We start from the raw sequence: 9,697 nt of genomic DNA, 5'->3' as shown, positions 1-9,697 counted from the left end.
GAACAAACAATGAACAAACTCCCAGCCTGCACTGGAGCTGACTAGATTTTGACATGAGACTTGATCACACTCCAGTCACCCATCTTTGCCATGCTTTTTAACGCATAGTCTTATTTCTACTACAAAGACACAACACCAACTCTTCAGTCACCTAGAGTGGAAATTGATCATTTTGGCAGTTCTTCTGTCATCTTCACACTTAGGCTTCCTTTCTTTAAGGCGGTAATCTCTAGACAAGTAAGCACTTGGAAGGAATCAACTCAGATAAAGAAAAAGGAAATGTGATTTGCCTACTATGTGTGTTCTTTCAGTTGTCAAATCTGTGAGTTGTTACTTAGCAAGACTGGAGAGGGAGGGAACAAATTTGCTACATAGAAGGCAATGTTTCTTGAGATTGCCTAGGATTTTGGGCATTATAAAATAGCCTAGCAAGCGCAGGAATATCTCTTGCCAAAAGCCACCCTCCCCCACTATATTACACAAATAGAAACCTATACCACTAAATGTCCATTGGATGGGGTAGCCAACTTCTTTGGCCTAGGAAGGTTTGATGGGCTGCATTCCAGAATGGACATCACCAAGAACAGAGTTGTTATTGTTATGTGATGGCTAGTGACTCTAATAGGGCTTTCAAGGCAAGTGAGATATTTAAGGAGTGGTTTTAACAATTCTGAGGGACGTGGTGGCGCTGCGGGCTAAACCGCAGAACCTGTGCTGCAGGGTCAGAAGACCAAGCAATCGTAAGATCGAATCCACACGACGGAGTGAGCTCCCGTTGCTTTGTCCCAGCTCCCGCCAACCTAGCGGTTCGAAAGCATGCAAAAATGCAAGTAGATAAATAGGGACCACCTCGGTGGGAAGGTAACAGCGTTCCGTGTTTAAGTCGCACTGGCCATGTGACCATGGAAGATTGTCTTCAGACAAAAATGCTGGCTCTATGGCTTGGAAACGGAGATGAGCACCGCCCCCTAGAGTCAAACACAACTGGACAAAAATTGTCAAGGGGAACCTTTTTTTGTAACAATTCTACACCTGCAATGAGCATCTGTTGCTGAGTGTGGATTCAAACTCAAGCCTCCTAAATCCAAGTCCATTGCTCTATCCAATACACCATGCTACGGATCCAAAGAGCAGAATAGGCAGGGCCAAAAACAATGGACAAGGTCAGTTGTAATTCTTAACAGATTGGATATTTTCCCTACAAGCTCCAGAAAAAATGTCCTTGGATCGCCATCTGTAGGAGCAAACAAGCCCATCTCTGCAACGGAGGAAACACTGGGTCAGTCTCTGAGTAGACCAAAGGATTTTTCTCTTCCAGGTTTTCTGTTCTCTGGCTGTGGTAATATTGCCACCTTGTGGGGATGTTCCACAATGTCACTAGGAGAGAATGAAATAAATAAAAGTATTGAAAATCAATAGTATTATTTATTACACTAAGGAAAAGTTGCTGGTTCAAGAAAGCTTTTTACAAGGGTTTTGGTTTTCGTGGAATTAAAAAACAAACTCTCAATTCCTTAGGTTTTGTTTTTGTTTTCAGTAAACCGGACTGTGTTATGTTTGAAAGGAAACTAGTTGACTCCAGTTGCCCATGTTTGCCTTCAACAGCCCTGTTTTATACTTCTGATCTGTTTCTGGGGAAGAATCCTGTCCTTTAACATAAGAGTGCCCAACCTTTTTCACCCCATGGACCGGCTGGAGAAGGCAGGGCACCCCCCAAGCTCATGGGCATGTGTGAACGATTGAGTGCGAATAAGCGTGCATGCACGCACAAATGGTGGCACAGTGATTATGCACGCTCGCTCACTCATGCGCATGCACAAATGATGGTGCAGCGCTCACATGGCCTGTGCAGCATGCGCAAATCAGCTGTGCGGGGCTGAGTGCGTGCACGGGGGGCGGGAAGTCTGTCTCCATGGCCCGGTTTGGCTCAGGCCACGGACCAGCACCAGGCCAGAACCGGGGGTTGGGGACATTTGCCTATGGATAGAGGGTTCTACTTTATGTCACAAAGATGTGAGCCTTGGAGGCATCCCGTTTTCCAAAAGTTCATAGCAAATGTAACATAACAATCATTGTGGCATAGTGCATTCTGCGGGTAAAGAATCTGCAAAGCAGGAGTGCTGACTGCATTGTCATGGTTTCTAGAACGAGGCAGGGTATTTTTTTAAAAAAGGAATTCCACCATTGTGTTGCTTCAATTTCTATTGATTTTATTCTGTAGATTAGTCATCGCTTCCAGATGCACTCCCTGGCTGATTCCCTTCAACACTTACAGCCTGGTCTCAGTTAAGTCCTCAACTGAACCACCACAACAATATATAGCTTGGTCTCTGGCTCCCTGTAGTGGCCCGTTCAGGTAAATACATTCTGAAAATACTTATTTCTAGGGTTTTTTCCCCCCTTTCAATCGTTTTCAAAATTTCAGACCACAGATAAGTAAAAGCATGGATACTCATCCAGCAGATACTGGGATCCTACTGTATGCCCGGCCTGAGAGAAATCGATGTCTACCCAACTGTCTGCAGTACTTTTGCAGTAATGAGTTCAATGCTGAAAGGGAGACAAAAAGGAAGTACTTTCTATTTAAAGACATTTTAATTGAAATCCTATTGGCACTTGCATAAGATTTGAGTAATTTACCTGCAGCTGATTCATGAAGTGCTGGGGTACATTCTGGTTGAACGAATCAGGCATGTGACCCAGACACTCCTTGACACCTTTCAATTAGCCAGGGCAAGTTACTCAAACCTTATGCAAACACCAGTATGCAAGCACCAATAGGGTGTTAGAATACTGGTATGTGTTTCAAACACTTAGGTCTTTTTAAAAATGGCTCCTTATGCTAGCTTTTTCATGGCAAGGACAAGAAAAAAATGTCCAAAAAGAGGCAGAGAGAGAGAGAGAGAGAGACCCCCAAAAGGGTCAAAGGCTGCATTGTGTTACTGTGCCCATCCTTATTCAATTATTACTTTCATTTTTTTCCCCTAACTCAGAGCTTAGGAAAGTTCCTTTGTTTGTGCAGATGCTGGAAGATAGCTTTTTGGAGTGCCAGCCTAGAATCCTGTCAGAAGGTCAACATGAGGAGATTTAACAATCAGAGGGATTGGTGACAGGTGATCCATTTATAGGCCACTCATAAAATCATATAAAATGCAATTTTCTGTGGGTAAATCACATGATAAGAGGGATTGTTGACATCATCTTCAGGACTCAGCCAATCCCGAGGGTGCTGCTCCTGGGTCTTTGTGACCTCACAGAGGCCCCACCTCTCTGCTGGCAGATAAAAGGGGCTTGCTGGGCAGGGCAGGAGACCAGAGGGGGAGGCCAGTGGCCAGAGGGCAGCCCAGCAGAGAGAGTGGTGGTAGCAGCTGCAGGGGACCCAGGGGACCTAGCCCTTCTCCTCAAGGCAAGTTCTGAACTTGCTAAGTGGGCTTGCGGGTGAACAGCTCGAGGCTGGTGGAGATCTGTGTCTTGAAGCTGGCTGATGTTGGTGATGGACTTGGGGGAAGTGGGTGGACGTTGGCAGACAGAAGCTGGTGGAATTTGCCAGCGGAAGCTGGATGATGCTGCACGGCAGAGGCCGGCAGAGGTTGGCGGATGAAGCCGGTGGAAGTTAGCCTCCTGAAACCAGCTGGCGGAAGCTTGGTGGATATCGGTGGATGGAAGCCTGGGGGGGGTGAATGGCTGGTGGAGTGTGTGTGTGTGTGTGTGTGTGTGTGTTTGTGTCGGGGGGACTGGCTGGTGTGTATATGTGTGTGTGTGTGTGTGTGTGTGTGTGTGAGAGAGAGAGAGAGAGAGAGAATGAGTGTGTGAATGGGCTGGCTGGCGTTCCATGGGGATGTCGCCAGGAAGTGTGTGTGACCCAAGCATTCGGGAACTGGCAGAGGCTGGCTTCAGAAGTGGAGTGGAAGAGATGAATGGGTGGATATTCCTGGTGGAAGCCAGTGGATGTTGGCAGGCGGAACTTCGGGATGAAGTCGACAGAACATTGGTCGGTGGATACGCCTGGTTGAAGCCAGTTGACAGCAGTGGACGAGCTCGCCCCTTAGTTGTTTTTATCTCTTTCTCTTGTAGGGTCAGAAACTTCCTCTTCCCAAGGGTGAGACGAGGGACGAGAAGGTAGGCGTCCTGCTGGAACTGAGCCGGGCTGTCTCCACTGAGGACCGGGATACCCATTTAGCCTCTTTTCAAAAGCCAATAATAGTATTTTTCTGGAATGGTTTTGAAATGTCCTGTTTGTCAGGGGCTTTCATGGGAGTATCTTCCCCATCCCCTCATTATACCTGGGGCCCAATGCCGTTGGGGATGGGTCTCTGTGAGGTCATGGTGTGGGACCTTGTGTTGTCACAAGAGACACGAGCCTCTTCAGCAGTGGGAACGTAATGTGTCTGCAGGCATGAAGGAGTGGGAGAGGCACCATTGGTCCCCTATACGACTTCCTAAAGATATTATGTGTCCAACACATGCAGGAAGCCAGTGAGCCCTGGTGCCATTCAGAGAGGGTTGCGGTTGGGTACCCAAAGCACCCTGTAACAATAAACGAGACTCTTTCCTTCCCTTCCACCACTGCTCCTGACATTTGTCTGCCTGGCCTGAGGATTCAGGGAAGCACAGCCACTTTCTGGCACTGCAGTTCATTCTTTGAGACCTGGCAAGCCTCATCTTCATCATCAACACCATGAGCACTCCATGGACAGCTCCCTACAGAGTACAAGCGGAGAGAAAATATGCCACTTCAAAGAAGTTCACAGTCCAAACTCTCACGCTAGTACCACAACTGAGGAAATGGTGATGGGCAATACAGTGGTGCCTCGCATTACAACATTAATTTGTTTCAGCGAAATCACTGTAGAACGAAAATGTCGTAAAGCAAAATTTAAAAGCCCATAGAAACGCATTAAAACCCGTTTAAAGCATTCCGATGGGCTGGAAACTCACAGTCCAGCAAAGATCCTCCATAGGGCGGCCATTTTCACTGCCTGTGCAGCGAGGAATCTGTCCCAGAAAACAGCGGGGGGCCATTTTGTTTACTTGGCGGCCATCTTGAAACTGCCTATCAGCTGTCCCAAAATCATTTTGCGAAGAATCAGCTCCCGAAGCAGGGATCATCGCAAAGTAAAATTCCCCCATAGGAAACATCATAAAGCGATCGCAAAAGCAATCGCAAAAAGTTCGTCGTAATGCGATTTCGTCATTAAAATCTGCAACACAGGAGGGTTAAACATTGGAGGTCCACCCATGGACCCATCCAGTGACCCAGTCTTCCTCTCTGCTCAGCTGTCATGATTCTTGTTTTCCTCTGCTAGAATGCCCAACAATTCCCCATTCTCTTCTCTTTCTTTTTCTCTCCCACCCCGCTTTTCCCCTTGCAGGTCTATTCTGGAGCTAATTCAGACTTTCACTCTGCTTACTCTTCTCCCAAAACACAAGGCATTTTCTCTTTTTCAACTTTTTGAAGAGTTCTGTTGTTGTCATGTCCAGGATGATGGTTTCTACTCTCCTGAGGATGATCAGGGGACTGGAAATGAAGCCCTGTGAGGAAATACTGAAGAAGCTGAACATGTTTAGCCTTGAGAAGAGGGGAGAGAGGGGAGATGTAATAGAACTTTTCAAATACTTGAAAATCAGTCATGCAGAGAAGAGGCATGATCTGTTCTTGATCATCCCAGAGTGCAGGACATGTAATCATAGGGTCAAACTACAGGAAGCCAGATTTAGGCTGAATATAAAGAAAAACCTCTAAACTGTTGTTAGAGCAGTACAACAATGGAACCAATTACCTTGACAGGTGGTGAGTGCTCCCATATTGGAGGCATTCAAGAGAAAATTGGACAGCCGTGTGTCAGATCTGCTTTGATTTGGATTACATCATTGAGCAGGGGGTTGGAACCCATGGCCTTAAACACTCTTTCCATCTCAATTATTTTATGATTCTATGAATTCCACAATCACGTGCATCATCTTTTGCGGTGACAGGGAGTACAACATCATTAATGCTTTACTCCAGAGGTGTTAACTCTGAATATGCCTATACTTTTATTATATTGGGAGGCTTTGGGAATTTCAGCTCCTTATAGTGTATTCTCCTACTTGTGTGAGTAGGTGTGTGAATTCAGCTGGCTGTGACTTGATATCAGCATTTTGGTAAGGAAGCAATTTGTATGGGTATGCACAACACACTATAGAAGTAAAGCTTCTGATTCAGAAAGCACAGTAGGATCCCCATATCTGCAGGGGAATGGTTACAACCCCCCCCTCGCAAATGCTGAAAACTCTGGATAATCATGAACACTGTACCTAGCATGGTCAAAAAATAAAATAAAATCCAAAAATATGTATTTTCACTTGCATCACCAGCCGCCTAGAGTGGTCACAATGACCAGATAGGCGGGGTATAAATAAAATGAAATAAAATAAACAAACTGGTCAACCGAGGGACCAAGAGACCATGCTATGTACTCTTCAACAACAATGGTCGTGAATGACTTCCATCAAGGTCTGGTCCGATGGTCAAGAGACCTCCAGAAGGTTTCACGAAGCAGCCCCCAAACAATAGCATCCAAAAACAACAGTTGCTTCCTGCACTGATTTCACACAGGAGCCAAACCTATTTGGATCATAAAACCAATCCCCTATGGTAGGGGTCCCTAACCTTTTTCACCCTGTGGACCGGCTGGGGAAAACGAGGCACCCCGCAAACCCATGGGCATGTGGGAACGAGTGAGTGCCAATGAGCGTGCGCGTGTGCACAAACAGTGGTGTGGCGATTATGCACGCTTGCTCAAGTGCGCATGCACAAACGACGGCACGGTGCTCACATGGGTGTGTGCAGCATGCGCAAATCAGCTGTGCGGGGTGAGTGCATGCATGGGGGGGCAGGAAGTCTGTCTCCATGGCCCAGTTTGGCTCAGGCCACGGACCAGCACTGGGCTGTGGACCAGGGGTTAGGGACCTCTGCTTTAACAGTACTGATTTTAAGGGAGCAGGGAGTGATTTTGACACGACGTAGGCATCTAAAGCTCTGAGCTAAAGCCAGAGATTTGGAAGAAGGCATCACAAATTGTCTACCAAAATTATATGTAGTCGCTGAAATGCTGATATAGTTCACTTTATGGTGATAACAAAACTGCAATGTTAAAGGTAATTATTAGAGTACTTCTTTTCCATAAAGCTTCTTTCAAAGGTGCAAGGCAAGACTTTTTTAAAAGGCAAACTTCCCCTCCTTCTGAATTTGCCTCCTTTCAAGCCTTAGTGCTAAATAGAAACTGTAGGCTTTTATATTTTCTCTGTTCTCTCGTACCTTGTCACTCATGAAGGGAAAAGCAGTATGGAACAAGATAGGGGAGTACAGAAAGCAAGAAGAACTGATTAGCAAAAGGGAAAGAATTTGCAGGAATGGGAACGGAAGACAAAAATAGTATTGCCAGATGGTCAGGACTCTTCATATATATATATGAAAGAATTCTAAGGTCTCAGTTGCAAATGCTACTACTTGCACTTTTGTGTGTGTGTGTGTGTGTGTGTGTGTGTGTGTGTGTGTGTACATGTATATACATATACAAGATCCAATTATTTGCATCTGCTCTCAAACCCAGGGCTGGCCCAAGACATTTTGCTGCGCAAGGCAAAGAAAACTGTGCCCCTCTCCCATTCCATGTATAAAATTTAAGTGGACTGGAAGATGAAGCGTTGCTCAACTCTTGAGGTGAACTTAGTGGGTTCTCGGCACGTGTATGGCCTACAGCTTCAACACCTGGTAGCACCTCCCAAGATCTGCTGCCTAAGGCAACTGCCTCGTTTTGCCAACCTGATGATGTCCTCATGGTTTACCTCCTGGTGCTTTCTTCCTGAATGGAAATGCACATAGAGCTTTCCTAGAGGGGAGTGATGTTTTCCTAGGCCCAAATCCTACTGAGTAAAATTATTTTTAAGAAATCTCATTTTTTCATCTGTCTTATCCTCTTCATCTGTCATGCAGCCGGAGGCAGAACTGGTTGTTTTCTTATGCAGTTGTGAAGGATGCAAGAATACTAGTCATAATCTTTTCTGGCTCTTTGGTCAGCATAAACATATATGGCAAATGTCTCTGCTTGTTTGTTGAAGTTTTAACTCTTACAGTTTTTACCACCTCACATGTTGTCTGTGGGCTTGCCCCTCTCCCTGGTTCATGAGTGAGCTACAAGCCATGAAGCAAGAATAGAGAAAGCTTAAAGAGTAACAGGAGGAAAACTCGCCTGCCTGCAGTAAGAACAATGTCCAGCAGATATTGCAAGGCAGAGATTGGCAAAAATACTGTATTATTACTTCTTAATAATACAGGAACTGCCTTCAGACCATCAAGCAACTCTCTGCTGAGTGGTTCACAGCCTAATGAACGTTGGACAGTGCAAGGGGCCTCAATCTGATGTAAACATCTGTAACTGTTTCGCAGCCCACTTTCAGTCCAAGATTGAGACCTTCCGGCAGGACGTGGACAATGTTAGTGAGGCAGCTGATCAGGCTGAGATATCCAGTGCACTGTCTTGTCCTATTTTGTTGGATCAGTTTCAGCCTGTGAAGCCTGATGATGTGGACAAGATGCTTGCACGTTGCAAGGCTACAACCTCTCCATCAAACCCGTCCTTCTTGTCTTGTAAAATCTGTCAAGGAGGTTATGGTGGAACGAGCCGCTCAGATTATTAATACATCTTTACAAGAGGGCTTCATGCTCTCTTGTTTGAAGGAAACTGTCAGGCCCGTTCTGAAAAAGACCAGCTTAGCAACAGATGATGTAAACAATCACAGACCTGTTGCTGACATCTCGTTCATGGGAAAAATGACTGCGAGGGTGGTGGCAGACCAACTGCTGCCATTCTTGGAAGATACTGATAGTCTGGATCCATTTCAGTCAGGGTTCAGGCTTTGCCACAGGACAAAGGTTGTCCTGATCACTCTGCTCAATGACCTGATAAGGGAGGCTGACCAGGGGAGTGTGACCTCACTGGTCCCCCTAGATCTCCCAGCAGCCTCTGATGCTGTCAACCTCAGTATCCTCTTGGACAGACTATTGAGTTTGGGGGTTGGAGGCCTAGCTCTGGGTTGGCTCCACGCCCTTCTTGAAGGTCATGTCATAAGAACATAAGAAGAGCCCTGCTGGATCAGGCCCATCTGGTCCAGCTTCTTGTATCTCACAGTGGCCCCGCCAGATGCCTCTGGGAGCATTCCTCACCTGGTTGCTGCCACACACACTTGACACCACCTGAACCAAATAAGTTTATCTTGGTCTCACCGGACCACAGGACATGGTTCCAGAAATCCATGTCTTTAGTCTGCTTGTCTGCAGCAAACCGTATGTGGGCATTCTTGTGCATCATCTTTAGAACAGGCTTCCTTTTGGGATGACAGCCCTGGAGACCAATTTGATGCAATGTGCGGCGTATGGTCTGAGCACTGACAGGCTGACCCCCCACCCCTTCAACCTCTGCAGCAATGCTGGCAGCACTCATACGTCTGTTTCCCAAAGCCAACCTCTGGATATGATGCTGAGCACGAGCACTCAACTTCTTTGGTGAGGCCTATTCTGAGTGGAACCTGTCTGTTAAACCACTGTATGGTCTTGGCCACTGTTCTGCAGCTCAGTTTCAGGGTTTTGGCAATCTTCTTATAGCCTAGGCCATCTTTATGTAGAGCAACACTTAGTTTTTTCAGATCCTCATAT

The sequence above is a fragment of the Pogona vitticeps genome, chromosome 2 (assembly GCF_051106095.1).
Source record: "Pogona vitticeps strain Pit_001003342236 chromosome 2, PviZW2.1, whole genome shotgun sequence".
Taxonomy (NCBI): domain Eukaryota; kingdom Metazoa; phylum Chordata; class Lepidosauria; order Squamata; family Agamidae; genus Pogona; species Pogona vitticeps.
Note: the sequence above shows the minus strand (reverse complement) of the source record.